We start from the raw sequence: 15,333 nt of genomic DNA, 5'->3' as shown, positions 1-15,333 counted from the left end.
ATCACCTTAAGACCTTGCTTTTGATACTGTGTATATATTCCCTGAAGTAGAACTGCTGGATCATCTGTGTTAGGGTTCTCCAGAGAAGTAAAATCAGCAAGGTAGGGAGGGAAGTTGGGAAGGTGAGAGAGATTATTAAGAACTGGCTCATACAATGTCCATGTGGAACAGTAATAACAAAACAGTATCTGTGAGGTGGAAACTCCAGAATATTGGAGGGGTGATGCTAGCCTGACTTTACAGGTCTGAGAACTGCAGGAGCAGATGAGGAGGGAATACAGGTCATCCAAGCAGGTGGCGGGGGCAGGGGTGGGGAGAAACTGGGTAAATTCCTCCTTCTCCCTGCACTCTGCTGAGTCCTTCAGTGGACTGAGGGATGCCCGCCCACCTGAGTAATCTACTTTGATAGATCTGACTCCAGCATCATCTGTCTGCAAGCACCCTCACATGCACTGGCAGAAATAACATCCAAGCTGAGCACCCATGGCACAGTCAAATTAAACAAAAATTATGTTAAATACTATTTTTAATTTTTGGTTGACATTCACTTATTTTTAAACTAGATAATACATTTGCCTGATTTAAAAATAAAAAATGGCATGGAATGCTTGCTCCTGGTCATCTCAGTTCATGTCCTTTTCTTGGTCACAGCCACCATCAATCATCAGTAGTGTATATGGGTGTGTGTGCTGTGTTTTCCTAAGGCCAGAGATAGGTGTGGTAAGCAGGATTTGAGTCCCCATGATCTTCATCCTTGACATTTTATCTGTGAATATGCTATAATACATGACAAAACAGATGTAGCTGAGGGAACTCAGGTTACAGGTCCAAAGAAATGAAAGTTGTCTTTTCTTATAGGAGTGGGATCAAGCAATTACTTACCTCAGCAAGAGCAAAAGATGTTAGACACATACGGCTAAAGAGCAAGTCAGAGACTCAAAGTGCAGGAAAGACTTGAGCCACCATAGAGTACTGTGAAGATGGAGAAATGGATTCAAGAGCCATGGTAGGCAAACAGACTTTAGAAGCTGGAAACAATGCCCTGCTTTCTACTAAAAGTCAGTGAGGAAGCAGGGATCTCAGGTCCAAAGCAGTATGGAGCTAAATTGGACAGCAGTGTGCTCAATCTGGAAGGGTGCCTTCCTGAGAGCCTCCAGACAAGAGATGGGTCTGCTCAACACCTTGATTTTAGGTGTTGAGCATTTCCTGTGTTCTATAGCTGTTGATTTCCTTTAGCCAACAATATCAGTATAACGGTTGCCTGGTAGTTAGGCACACTGTGTCCAGCCTTGGCTCCTTCTGATACAGCGACGTGGTCTTGGTTGTTTCGCTTGTTTGCTCTGTGATATGACTTACATCAACGTAACTTCCTTTCATAAAGACATTTGTGCTGGCTAATGCTGTGCATCTTATTTTGATTTATCCTCTACAGTCTGAATCAAAACTTGTCTATAACCTAATTTTAAAATAGAGGTTTTTTTGTTAATCACTTACACGGTGTAAGGTAAATTCAGTTCCACTAGATGCTTGCTTAAAACCCTCTGCTGATATGCGTGCATTGCTTTAGGACAAAGACCGACACTAAGCATTGAACTGCACGGTCTTGCTTTCAATCACATCTTCACTGGCTCTCTGTGCCCAGCTACATTTACCTTGTTCTCCAAAGGTGGCCTGGAACCCCTACAAGAGGGGAGCATTAACTCAACTAAGTATGTCCCTGTATTTACCCCCCTTCCCCCACTCCACAGTTCTCAACTCAGTCCTCACTCTCTTCAGGGGCTTTCCCTAGACTCTCTGCTGGGCCATGTCTCTGACAAAAGGGTTCCCATAGGTCCTTGCACCCCTCTTTTTGTTCCTGTGTTTCATATGCCATTTGAGTGGTTTTTCTGATTAAGATCATTGAGTCCAAGCCAGGCGGTGGTGGCACATGCCTTTAATCCCAGCACTCAGGAGGCAGAGCCAGGTGAATCTTTATGAGTTCTGGTCTACAGAGTGACATCCAGGACAGGCATCAAAACTGCACAGAGAAACTCTGTCTCAAAAAAACAAAAACAAAACAAACAAAAAAACCCTGTTGGGTTCAGTGGGGGCGGGGAACAGGTCTGTTTTGACTTTCCATAATGAATACCCAATCTATATTCATTAGGCGTATTTGTTGAATGAGCTGAGAAGTCTAATCACCACCTTGTTCATCTCACTGTGTTGGGTGGTATCCGTAGATACAGCCATGGTCATACCAGAATTAGATTCAGGAAAAACAAAACAAAAACCTCCTTTGGTTATCTGGGCAGCATTGTTCCCACTGAGAAAATGATTAACCTGAGCAATAGCTGGGAAGCAGGCACAAAGACTGCCCTTTCACAGCCAACAGACATTTTCACAGCATGCTCTCATTCTCCTTCTATGTGGGAAATGAGATCCAGCTACTGCCCAAGTAGGAGGTGTGTGCCGAAAAGAAACCAAGAGGTGCTGAGCAGGGGTGAGGGGGCACATAGAGAATGTCAGTTGAGGATGTCCTCAGAATCCCCCTGCTGGGCTATCTGTGAGCTGGCCACATCTTCTCCAAAAGCAGGAGTCCCTTCTGCACATGAAGCTGGCACTTTGCTGTCTCCTGACAACTCCCCGGGCATGAATGCTTCCCTGGCAGAAACTCCAGGTAGTCTTGGTTTCTTAGGTCAGCAACCACTGACTGAGTTTACATTGGCTTTCACCTGCTGGAAGGCAGTCTGCAGAAAACTTTATTTCTAGTAGAAGGGAGAAAGAACGGTCTTCAAGAAATGCAGCTGTTTGTTTCCGTCCTCTCTTAAAAAAGAGAAAAAAACTAATTGAGCTGAGCACATTGATTTCCAGAAAAAATAAGAAGGCTACAGATGTGTACAGCCAAGGGAATTGATGGGGGGAAATTCAGTCAAATAATCAAAACAGCGCTGCTGAGTAAAAGGCCCCATCTTCTCAGACTTTAATTGGGACATAATGAAGCCCTCCAGCCAACCGAAGAGGGAACAGGAGGTAATTTTGTTGCTTTGAGCAAGTAGTCTGTTAGAAACTGAACGTACAGAACCCTCTAAGGGAGAATCTCTTTGCTCATTACTTTCCCGTGTTCTCAGTTTGGTCTCTGAGCCATTTAAAAAAAAATTCCTTGTTCATACACCACACCATACAGAGACCCAGACATAGCGTTCGTTCACTTCCTAAAAGACACGATCTTGATTTTAAATAAACATTGTCTTCACTCTCAGAATGACAAGAGAGGCCTCCAAATACCTGTCATACCTCCCGTCTGTCACACTTCTCATGCTTCTTTATGTTGTGGCTCCTGCTCTTGGTGATTGTCTTTGCTGGCAAAGAGTAGGGAAAATGGGGGAGATTTTGGTCAAAGGATACAATATTTCATTTGGACAGGAGGAATAATTGCAATCATCTCACAGTGGCTATAGTTAATAACAATGTCACTTCTACTTTAAGACTGCAAAAAGAACAGATTTTAGATTCATTTATTTCATGTGTGTAGACCAGTTTACCCACATTGCATGTCTGTGCGCTACACACATGCAGTGCCTGCAGAGAAGGATGTCAGAAGAAGGCCTCAGATCCCCTGGGACTGGAGTTACAGGTGCCTGTGAGCCAAAATATAGGTGTTGGGATCTGGCATATGAACCCGAGTCCTCTGGGAGAGCAGCCAGTGCTCTTAACCGCTGAGCCATCTCACCAGCCCTTGAGAACAGATTTTTAAAGGCTTTCATGACACATACAATAAGTATCTGGGGGGAAAAAAGGATATGATAATGACTCATTTGGTGAGATCTTTCCACAGTCTTTACAGGTGCGCATTTTTACATGTTAATAAAACAATATAATAAATAATATTCTTTGCACTACATGGTGAAGTAAACATGAGATAGTTTTTTTTTTTTTTTTTTTTTTAAGGACTGGGGAAATTTAAAAGAGAAAAACATCCTTGATTATCTCAGTAATCGTACTGATGATTGAGTTCCACGGAGAATGAAGCATATGGAGACTTTGCTAGAGGCCAGGACATTGCCCTCAGCTCCCACTCATAGCCTCACAGGCCTCTCTGTTCACAGTCATCCCCAAGCTAACCTCTCCTGTATCCCTGACTGAACCTTGACTAAGGGCAGATGTGCCTGTGATGTTCTGGGCCCAACAGAAATGACCATGAATACTTTTGCAAAAGGTAGAATTTGATCATTGTTTTGATTACAGGTTAACTCATGCAGTTACAAAGTAATTAATTTTCCAAAGGGGCATTTGTGATTTTTTTCTTAAATCTTACACAAATCATATTAATACTCCATCAGGACAGATTTACATAGACCAAGAGCATTCCCATGTCACTGACCATCAGTGATTGACAGTGGAGTGACCACCAGCCACCCCACTTGAAGTTACATGACAGTGTCTGGAGAAGTCTTGATCATTGCTCCTGACATCTAATGAGTTCAGGTCAAGGGTGCTACTACAGATGTGACTATGCAGAGGACCAGCTCCAGTGACCAAGAATTACCTAGCACCAAATAAGTTGAGAAACTACCCACACAAATGGGTAGTTGTCAAGTCCTAAATGGGTTCCCAGGCCCCAAAACGGCTGTGCCAATGATAATGTCATAAATGATAGTCCAGGCTCAGCTCAGGCTGGACTTAAATGGGGTGATCAAAAAGATTGTCAGCCGATAAACAGAAACCTTAAATGTGCATCGCTCGGAAACTTGTGAGGTGAGTTTCTGTTTGTCAGGAAGAGCTGTTACTTCCCTTATCTGCCCCTAGACCAGACGACCTCCAGAAATAGGACACCTAGTCCCTATTAACACATACCTGTAATACATCCATATCAAAGGTCCCAGGCTAGCACCCAGGGTCCTCTAGCCCACACCCTGTTCCATCCTCTGCTACTCTAACTACCAGGCTGTTCCTCCCACTGCAAACACACCCCATTAAAATGTGGGACACTTTGCCCACCTTTGACCATTCATTCTCTCACCCCTGGTAGCCATAGCAGTTTAATATTCCCCAGTAAGCCTTTGCTTCTACCCAAGGAGCCGTCCAGTGCAGTGGTTTCACTACGCCTTCGGTTATAGTAGTGAGAAGACACAGAGCGTCTCAAATAGGGCTGTGCTCCCTCTGTGAATAGCAAGTCACTCTTTGCACCAGTAACACCTGTACGTTGACAGTGAGACAGTGCTTTTGTCTAGTCTGCACAGGCTGGATCAGCCTGTAGGGGGACTTCCTTCTAGAGGCTGAGCTGGAGAAGATGCAGGAATCCCCATGTGGCAGGTTGACTCGCATCCCTTCCCTTTGAATATAGACCTACAAGAGGCAGGCTATGCCGTAACCCCACCCCACTGTCACTGAGAAATCTGGGGACTTCTCAATTCAACCAAACTAGAGAACGGCTTTGCACCTCTTTGTCATCACTGTTACCATAAGGATGCTTGATGACAGGGTGACAGAGAGTGGCCCTTAAGAGGACCTACAGTGAGAGACAGCTTGTAATGTGTCTTATGATTTACTAGGTAATGTCCCCGGGACTCACATATTGGGGGTGTGGTTGTCAAATGATAGACCTTTAGAAAATGATTGGATCTTATCAATACATTAATCCCAAATAGATACATGTGGTGACCTTCTTGAGAGGTGACAGAAAGTAGGAGACAGGACCTAGACAGAGGAAACAGGTCATGTGGAGGTTGCATATCTTTCCTCTTCCCGTTTTCTCTCGATGCTTCCTGTGTGTCATGGGGTGAACAGCCTCCGCCTCATGTATCATGTTCTTCTGCATCACTTTGGGCCCAAAGTCAACACAACCAGTTGCTGATGTAAGGGACCATGTCACGGCCACGGAAAAGTAACTAACACTGGGCACGATTGTCACACTTTCACATCCTGATGAAGAAGAGTTTAAAATGTGACTGGGTGTGTGTGTTTGTGGTGTGTGTGTGTGTGTGTGTGTGTGTGTGTGTGTGTGTGTGTGGTGTGTAGCACACAGGTGGAAGAGACAGAATTCAAATTCAGTCTCTCTCACTTTGGAACTTCTGGAGATAACAAGGGCAAGGCGGGTTCAAATCCTCCCGTCGTTAGTTATGTGACCTCGGTTTTCTTATCTAGCAGATGCAGAGGAGTATAACAATGCCTGCTTTGTGGGACCATGGCAACCATCAATCGAGTTAATATGCACCGGTGTAGAAGCCTGCTGTGACATCAGGGGAAATCACTGTTGCACTAAGTTGTGCACACACCATGCTGAAAACGTGAATGCTCACTGTCAACGTACAGGTGTTGCTGAGATCTGCAGGGGGTTTTTTCCTCTTCTTTGTTTGCAGAAATTGTGCTGCCTAATTAAAATTTCCATTAACTGCGTGTGAATGATTAGCTTCTAATCTAAAGCGTTATCACTATTGCAACTTTGCCCTGTAGACTTTAGTCCAAGTGTTTGTTCAGAAAGGAATATCTCATTCCTAATAGTTACAAGTTGGACTGGTCTGGCCACTGCGTTTACCACTGAAAGCAAACGCCACTTAAAAAAAAATTATTCTCTGTTTAGTGGAGGATGCATTCTTTTTTTAATGAGATCTACTTTATAATTAGGCCTTATTTAGTCTATTATTTTAAGGAGAATTTTGCATTAGGCTAGTCTGTGTCATCGACCTCCTTCTCTGGCGTGCTGTGCCAGCATTTCCAAGGTTTGCCTTCCCCTCCTATATTTACCAGCCCTGTCATGTGGTTGATACTAAGCTCATTGGCCCATCTCCTACACTGGATTGGCTCCTTCCCTCCCCTGACCTTCCTCCTGTCAGGAAGACACTGTAGAAAGAAGAATCTATGTGGTTAGGAAAGGCTAGTTCTCTAGAGTCAGATGCTAGGGCACACCCTTGGAAATAAAAGTCTCCCCCAAGGTTTTTCTGATATAGCATTCTAGGGAAACATCTCCTGTGAGTCCTAAACAGTAGACAGTGAGCCTTTGGTGTCTGCAGCCATGTTACCAAGCACCTGGGAACATCTGCCAACAAACAAAGCCACACAGAGACGAGCTAAGACAGAAAGGCAGAGTCAAAGCCCAGACAGTGGATCTCTCCCAAACCACCATTTTTTAAGTTGTTTTATGTGTATAGCTGTTTCATTACATACATGTCTGTGTATCACTTGTGTGCCTGGTACCCACTGAAGTCAGAAGAGGGTATCTGATCCCCTATAACTGGAGTTACAGATGCTTCTGAATGGACACTGAGATGGTCTCAGGCATCTGACCAGACTCCAGTCATCCGCATGGACCTCAGTGGTAATAGGAGCCACAGACATCAACTCAGACCCTGGCCAGAGGACACCATGGTGCTGGGTGAGAGCACAGGCCACTTTGATCAGCATGGTCCTGACAGCAGCCCGGCCTTCAAATACCAACACATAAACCCACCATTCCCAAAGGCAGTTTCCACGGCCCCTGCTAGTTACAAATCAACAAGTTCTTCCCATTTCTTCATCTTTATTATAGTTTGAGTTTCTATCACTTAAAAGGATCCTGACTACTTCACAACCCAATTATAAAAAGTAACGTTTGCTCCTGTAAACATTTTGTTTTGCACATGTGAAAAGCACGTGCCTGTCACTTAGGATGTAATCACAGTCTGTAGCATTGTTGACGGTCTTCTTAGTGACTGAGGGCCACCCAGGCTGGTGACCTGCTGAAATAGTCACAACCAGAGGACAGTCATTGAGCCATCCCCCTCACCCCTTCTTTTGAAACTCTTTGATGGAGGCTGGCTTTGGTTTCTTTAGGATTCTGTGCATCACCCTATATTTTTAAACTTCAGTGGAAGATCTGGGTTCTTCCTCCTAATTACCCCTGTGATATTGCAGAAATCTATTCTCATCTGACTTAGTTTTTTTTTTTTTTTCATCTTCCAAATAAAAGTGATAGACTAATCTTGGAAAATCACCATTAAATTTATGAATCACGGTGACAATCTCATTATCTCTGCTTCCCACATAAATCCTGTCTTTTGTATGCAGAAATAACACTTTCAACTTGGTCCTCAGCACTTTCGGTTTTATATCACTCACAATGTTTTGGTTGGCCAGGTTAAATATTTTTAAAATAAAATTATTTTAAGCATATTATTGTTGTTGTTGTTGTTGTTGTTGTTGTTGTTGTTGCTGCTGCTGCTGCTGCATTGGAGAATGCTCAGACATGCACATGCAACAGTGAACGTGTGGAAATCAACTGACAAGTTGGGAGAGTTGTGTCTTCTCTTCCACTGTGGGTCCTGGAGACTGAAGTCAGACTCTCAGCCTTGAGCAGCAAATACTTTTACCCACTGAACCCACCTCCCTTCTGTCATTAGGAAAGCAACTGAGGTAGGGGTAGGATCACGATGAGGACGGGAGAGCAGTCCTGCATTTCTCCCTGGTAAGGAAGTTGAGAAGCTAAACAAACCTGCAGATACAAGAGTGAAAGTACGCAGACTGTGACTGTCATTCAGTTGAAGACCCACGAAAAGTAGAAAAGTAGAAAACACAGAAAAGCCACCGGGAAACTAATTTCCGAACACAAGATTACTGAATTTGTTCTCTAAAATCGCTCATTTTCCTAACTAGAAAATCAATGACATCAATCTTTAAGTTTCGAGGTTTAAAAAAAAAACAGTGGGGCTGGAGAGATGGCTCAGAGGTTAAGAGCACTGACTGCTCTTCCAAAGGTCCTGAGTTCAATTCCCAGCACCCACATGGTGGCTCACAACCATCCGTAATGAGATGTGGTGCCCTCTTCTGGCCTGCAGTCATATATGTGTATACATAATAATAAATAAATAAATCTTTTTAAAAAATAGCATTCATTTGCTTAATTATGCAGAAAAAAATATTGATCTGTCCCTTTTCAGTTCTTTAGGAGTGAGCTACTGTTTATTAGTCCCAAAATTAGGAGCAAATAGCATGTCCCACAAATGTTTCTTTTTTTTCATATCATATTATAAAAATTTTCCATATTGTTAAACAAGTATTTAAAATCATATTCATAATAGTGCAATTTTCCAAGAAGACAAGCATAATTATTCAACAGCACTGCCAGTGAGACAGATTAGGGTTGTTCCTGGTTTGTGATGACTGAATAACACTTCAGTGAGCATACCAGTGCATAAATCTCTCTTATTTCCTTAGTTAGCATTAATTGTAAGCACATTAATCATGAGAGGAAATTGAGCCAAGTTCTTGAAAACGTTTCTAAATGCAAAGATTATTTCTGTGCTGTTACATATGAGGATCTTAGTTGAAGGCCATGGGTGAAGCATAAATGTGCAAATTAGTTAACTATTTTTTTTTTTTACTTTTATTGAAAATAAAAATTTTTCCAGGAAAGAGATACCATGATAAATGAAGACATCATGGGAATAGAGACAAACAGAGTGCGAGGGAAGTTCCCAGGAATCCACAAGGATGACTCCACCATACACTACTGGCAATAGTTGAGAGGGTGCCTGAACTGGCCTACTCTGGTGATCAGATGGCTGAATACCCTAACTGTCATCATAGAGCCCTCATCTAGTGACTGATAGAAGCAGATGCAGAGATCCATGGCCAGGTGCCAGGCTGAGCTCCAGGAGTCCAGTCAATGAGAGAGAAGAGGGATTCTATGAGCAAGGGACACTGAGATCATGATGGGAAAATGTACAGAGATGGCCAAACTAGTGGAAATGCATGAACTGTGGATCAGTAGCTGTGGAGCCCCCATAGTACTGGACTAAACCCTCTGGATAGGCAAGACAGTTGGTTAGCTTGAACTGTTTAGGGAGCCTGTAGGCAGTGGGATCGGGATCTGTCCCTGGTGCATGAGCAGGTTTTTTGGAGCCTAGTGCCTATGGTGGGACACCTTGCACAGCCTTAGTGCAGGGGGAGGGGCTTGGACCTGCCTCAACTGAATGCACCAGGCTCTGCTGACTCCCCATGGGAGACCTTGCCTTGGAGGAGGTGGGAATGGGGGTTGGGAGGAGGGAGGAGAGGGGGATCTGTGGTTGGTATGTAAATGAATAGAAAATTTCTTAATAAAAACTTTTCCCCATACAATGTACTCTGATTATGATTTCCCTTCCCCCAACTCCTCCCAGTTCCTGCCTACCTCCTCTCTCATCTGGATCCACACCTCTTCTGTCTCTCCTTAGGAAAAAAGAGCTGGCATCTAAGGAATAATAATAAAATAAAGTTAGATGACTCCAAAAGAAAAAAATAATTGGAATATGCCAAAACAAACAAGAAAAAGAGCCAAAGAAAAAGCACAAGAAACACATCCATAGATGCAGAGACACACTTGTGCACATTCAGAAATCACCCCCAAAAACCAAAACTGGGAGCCATAATATGTATACAAAGGATCTGTAAGGTAGAAAACCAAAATAACAACAACAACAATAACAACAACAACAACCTTGACCTGACAACATTATGAGACAAAGAGCCAACAGTGGTGTCACTGAGCTTCTTTTGTGTTGTGTTGGCCATCTACTTCAGGGTATGGGACCCACCATTAAGAGTGGTTTGTTTCCCCAGTGATACTCCATTGGAAAAAACTAATCTTTCATTTGAGAAGTGGCTATCAAATGGAAATAGCTTCTGGGTTAGGGATGGGGCTGTGTCCACTTCTTTCAGCTCTAGGACCTCATCTGGTACAGACCCTTGTGGGCCTTGTGCGTGTTGACACAGTCTCTGTGAGTTCACACGTGTGCCAGCCCTCTTGGGGCTAGGAGGCCTTGATTGCTTGGCATCCTCTATCCTCTCTGGCTCTTAAAATCTTCCTTTCTCTTCTACAGAGTCTCCTGAGCCCTGAGGGGAAGAATTTGATGGAAATATCCCATTTAGGGTTGGGTGTTCCAAGATACATTATTTGACTGTGGATCCCTATGTTCCCATTTGCTGCAGAAGGAAATTTCTCTGATGATGGCTAAGCAAAGGACAGCTATCTGTAGTAACAAAGGTTACTATGTGACCCAGGCTAGTCTGGAACCTGTAATGTGACAGAATGTACAGAGTGACATAAATGACATCAGATAGTGCTATTGGTATCTTCTCTTAAGTGATATAATTAATGGCTAAACTGTGATCTTCAATAACATATCTTGTGACTGAAAATAATTGCCACTCGTACTTTGAAATTTCGTGGGGATCTGTGCAACTACTGTTCCTCTAAAATAACCTGAGGTTTTAGCCATCAAGATGAAGAACAAGACATCTTCATCCTCGTTCCACACAGGAACACTGATCTAACACCAGTGTGGTCATAGTCATCCTTGTGTCGGGAGCAGAGCCCTTACAGGCATTAAAGGAGCATTCTATGGAACAGCTGGAATCAATGAGGGGAGAATTTCCACATCACTAATTCCATCCCCTCCCGCACACTAGCAAGAGATTCTGCATAAGTCCATGAAGTCTCATTCAAAAGCGAAAGGAGAGTGGAGCACATATTCGATGCCCCTAGTCTTTGAGTGCACTGTAGGAGAAAGCAGATTCTATCTTGTTTGACATGAAGTAGACAGAACACGGTTTTGATACCTGAAGGGCCATTAAGAATGAAGCAAAAGATGGGAGGTTTGTTAAGAAGCCCAATACGGCTCTATGATGTTGGAAGGAGACGTATCATTCCCTGGGTTTTCTCCACAGGGAAAGGACTTCTCCAACACTCCAGCTCATAACACACAAATCAGACACCAAAAGAAGAACCAAATAGCAGGTTCTATTGAAAACAAAGAAACAGTTCACCTCTTTTAATTAGAAATAGGTCTTTACAAGTCCAAAAAAGATACATCCAGACTGGCCTGAGAGCCTCCCAAAATCTCTACCCAGCATGATCTGGTGAGTCTTTCTCTGCTGATGCCAGTCCACAAAGAGCAGAAGGTGCAGACACCAATGTAGAAAACAGAATCAAGGAAAGGTCACACAAAGGACCAAAGAAGTCTCAAATCCAACATGCACCCCCCCCACACACACACACCAACCTGGCAAATCATCCTAAACTAATTTATCTTAAGGGTACTCAGTGAGCTATGAAAGAACAGAGATAGAAAAGAAGAACAGGGCAAGAGACAAATCAAAGAATTAATGAAGGGACAGACAGACACTATTTCAAAGAGCCAAACAGAAATTTTGGAACTTGAATAATATAGCTAAATTCAAACAGACATCCTAGAGCTTAAGACTACAATAGATAAACTAAAATTTTCATAGAAGAGATCCAGTAGCAGGCTTTACCAAGAAGAAAAAAGAGCCAACAGTTCTGGAGCTGGAGAGGTAGCCCAGAGGTTAAGAGAACTTGCTGCTCTTCCAGAGAACCAGAGTTTGTGTCCCAGCAATCTCATCTGCTGGCTCCCAACCACCTGTAATGCCAGCCAGGGGCTCTGATGCTCTCTGCTGGCCTCTGCAGGCACCTACACATACATGGCATTCACACACACACACACACACACACACACACACACACACACAATTATTATTATTATTATTATAAACAATAAATATATTTTTTAAAAAAGAATCAGTAATTCAAAGATAGATTAACAGGAGTTGCTTAGAGGAGAAAAAAAAGTACACAAATACTTGAGCGATTTTTAAAACATCACCAAGCAAAACAGCAAAAATCATGTGTGGATTCTTGATTCTTAAAAAGTAAAGAGAAATAGGTTAAAAGTTATATAAAGAAATAATGGTTGAAAATTTATTAACTCTAGGGAGGGAGATTCATCCAACGAATTCTCAGAGTAAACAAAGAGGTGCGTTATAATCAAATTTTTAAAAGACAAAGACAGAATTTTGAGAACAGAAAAAAGTCAAAATATCTTCTCATGCACTGGGATTGCCCAAAGACTTTTAATAATTCTCACCAGAAGCTTCAAAATACTTAAAGCAAAAATTCTGCCATCAAAGAATTCTAAATTGAGCAACACTACCCTTCAGCTATAATGGAGAGATAGTGACTTCCTCAGACAAACAGAAGCTGAAGGGCCTGCCTTATAGGACTAGCTAAGTGAGGTTATGCTAAGTAGAGATTATAACAATGTGAATGGTCACATATAAATCACCTTTTAGTCTAGCAGAAAGTAAAACATCCCAAATATAACTATAAATGCCATTAACAGATAAACATCCCAAATACGTGCATTTCATTAATGGATAAACAACATAAACATATGAAAGGTGTGACACTGAGAACATAAAAGGTTGAGGGGAAATACACATGTACAGTGTTGCATGCCATTAAGTTGTCAGTTGAAAAATATGCTGTCATAATTATTATGTGTTTTCCATAAGCCTCATAGTAGCCATAAAAGGTAGAGATAAGAGACGGAGGAAATGAAAACTTATCACCACAGAAATTCAACAAAGCACAGCAGAAGAAAGACAGAGCCGAAAACAAAAAAGCTAGCAGACAGGCAGAAAATAATTTAAATAGCAGTAATAAGTCCTTGATTATCAATAATGAAAGGAAAATGGATTAAGTTCTTCAACCAAAGACATAAAATAGCTAAATGGACTTTGAAGACAAGATCCAATTATGTAGTATCAACAGTTGACTCTTTCCAGAATTAAAATCACATGTGAGTTGAAAGTGAAGCAAAGAGAGTAGGGCCTGAACTCTTGTATCCCTCTCTCCACCAATGTATTATTAAAATCCTGTCCACTATAATATAATTAAGAGGCAACATCTTTAGGGGATAATCTAGAGTAGATGTGTTCCTGAGAATGAGGTCCTCGTTATTTGGAATACAACCTTTCTAAGAGTCCCAAGGAAGTTTGCTTCCCTCCTGCTTCAAGAAACTGGAAGTCTGCAACACAGAAGAGGTTCCCCACCAGAATCCCAATCTTAACCTTTTAACATCATGAGCTAAGGCACAAATTGTGTTATTTAGAAGCTTCATAGTTTAAGGCAATTTCCTGTAATTACCTGAACCAACTAATGTAGATAAAAAAGATACTCCTGATGCATAATAGCCAAAAGAGAACAGAGGTAGTTATGTTTAGCTGAGAAAATGGTATATTTTAAAATAAAAAACTGTTGCAATAAATAGAGTCACTATGTAATGATACAGGGGCCTAATTCAATAAGAGATAAAACAATTATATACATATCACACAATAGAGCACCTAAATATAGATGCTCCTTGACTTACAATGAGTTCCATTCCAATGAGCCCACTGTAAGTTGAAAGTATCATAACTTGATAGCCAATATAATGTCACCAACCTGACAAGCATCATAGTGTAGCCTAGCCTACTTTAAACATGCTTAAACCACTTACATTAAGCAAAATCATCTATCAAAAAGCATACTTTATAATGAAATATTGAATCTCCCACAATTTGGTCAATGATGTAATGAAAGTAAAATTGCTACCTAGGTAACTTTCATACTATCATACAGTAGAAAAATCCTAAGTTGCAACATGGTGAATTTGGGGACAATCTACTGATAATCAAGCATTGACAGAGTTGAGGAGAGAAGTAGTCAGCAGCATAAGAGCAAAGGGAGACTTTTGTTCCCTACTTTCAATAATGAATAGACCATCAAAGCTGAAATTCAAAAGGAAATGGCGGATTTGTGTGTCCCCATAGGCACACAAAACATTCCAGCAGCAGCAACAGAATGCTTTTCCTCAAGCATGCCCAAAGATAGGTTCCATAGTGGGTCACAAAACAAGTCTTTCCAAATTTAACAAGATTGAAATTGTGCCAGATATAATTTCTGACCACAATTAAATAAAACTTTAAATCAGTATGTGGAGAACTTAAGAACTAGATTGATAAGAAACAATGAATTCCTTTAAAAACATTTTAGTGTGTGTGTGTGTGTGTGTGTGTGTGTGTGTGTGTGTGTGTGTGTGTATGTGTGTGTCTGTGTGTCGGTGTGTGTGTGCACATGCATGTGTGTGTATCTATGTGTGTTCTGTCTGTGTGTATGTTATATATGCATATGTGCATGTGGATATTTCTAACTCTTGTAATTCTGCACACCTGTGGAGCAGAAGAGGATGTCAGGTATCCTGCTACTTCAGTCTCTACCTCATCCCCTTGAGACAGAGTCCCCCACTGAACTTGAAGCATAGGCTGGCAGCCAGCAAGTCCCAGCAATCTTCCTGTCTCTGCTGTGGCTACAAGCTTTTTATTGCAAGTGTTGTGATCTGAACTCAGGTCCTCATGCTTTCAAAGCAAGTATATTACCAAAAAAGCCATCTCTCCAGCCAAGAAAATAGCTTAAGATGAATAAAAACACAACATGTAAAACATATTGGATATGATATAAGTGGTAAACAAAATGAAGTCCATAAACATAAATACCTTAAT

The sequence above is a fragment of the Onychomys torridus genome, chromosome 19 (genome assembly GCF_903995425.1).
Source record: "Onychomys torridus chromosome 19, mOncTor1.1, whole genome shotgun sequence".
Classification (NCBI taxonomy): domain Eukaryota; kingdom Metazoa; phylum Chordata; class Mammalia; order Rodentia; family Cricetidae; genus Onychomys; species Onychomys torridus.
Note: the sequence above shows the minus strand (reverse complement) of the source record.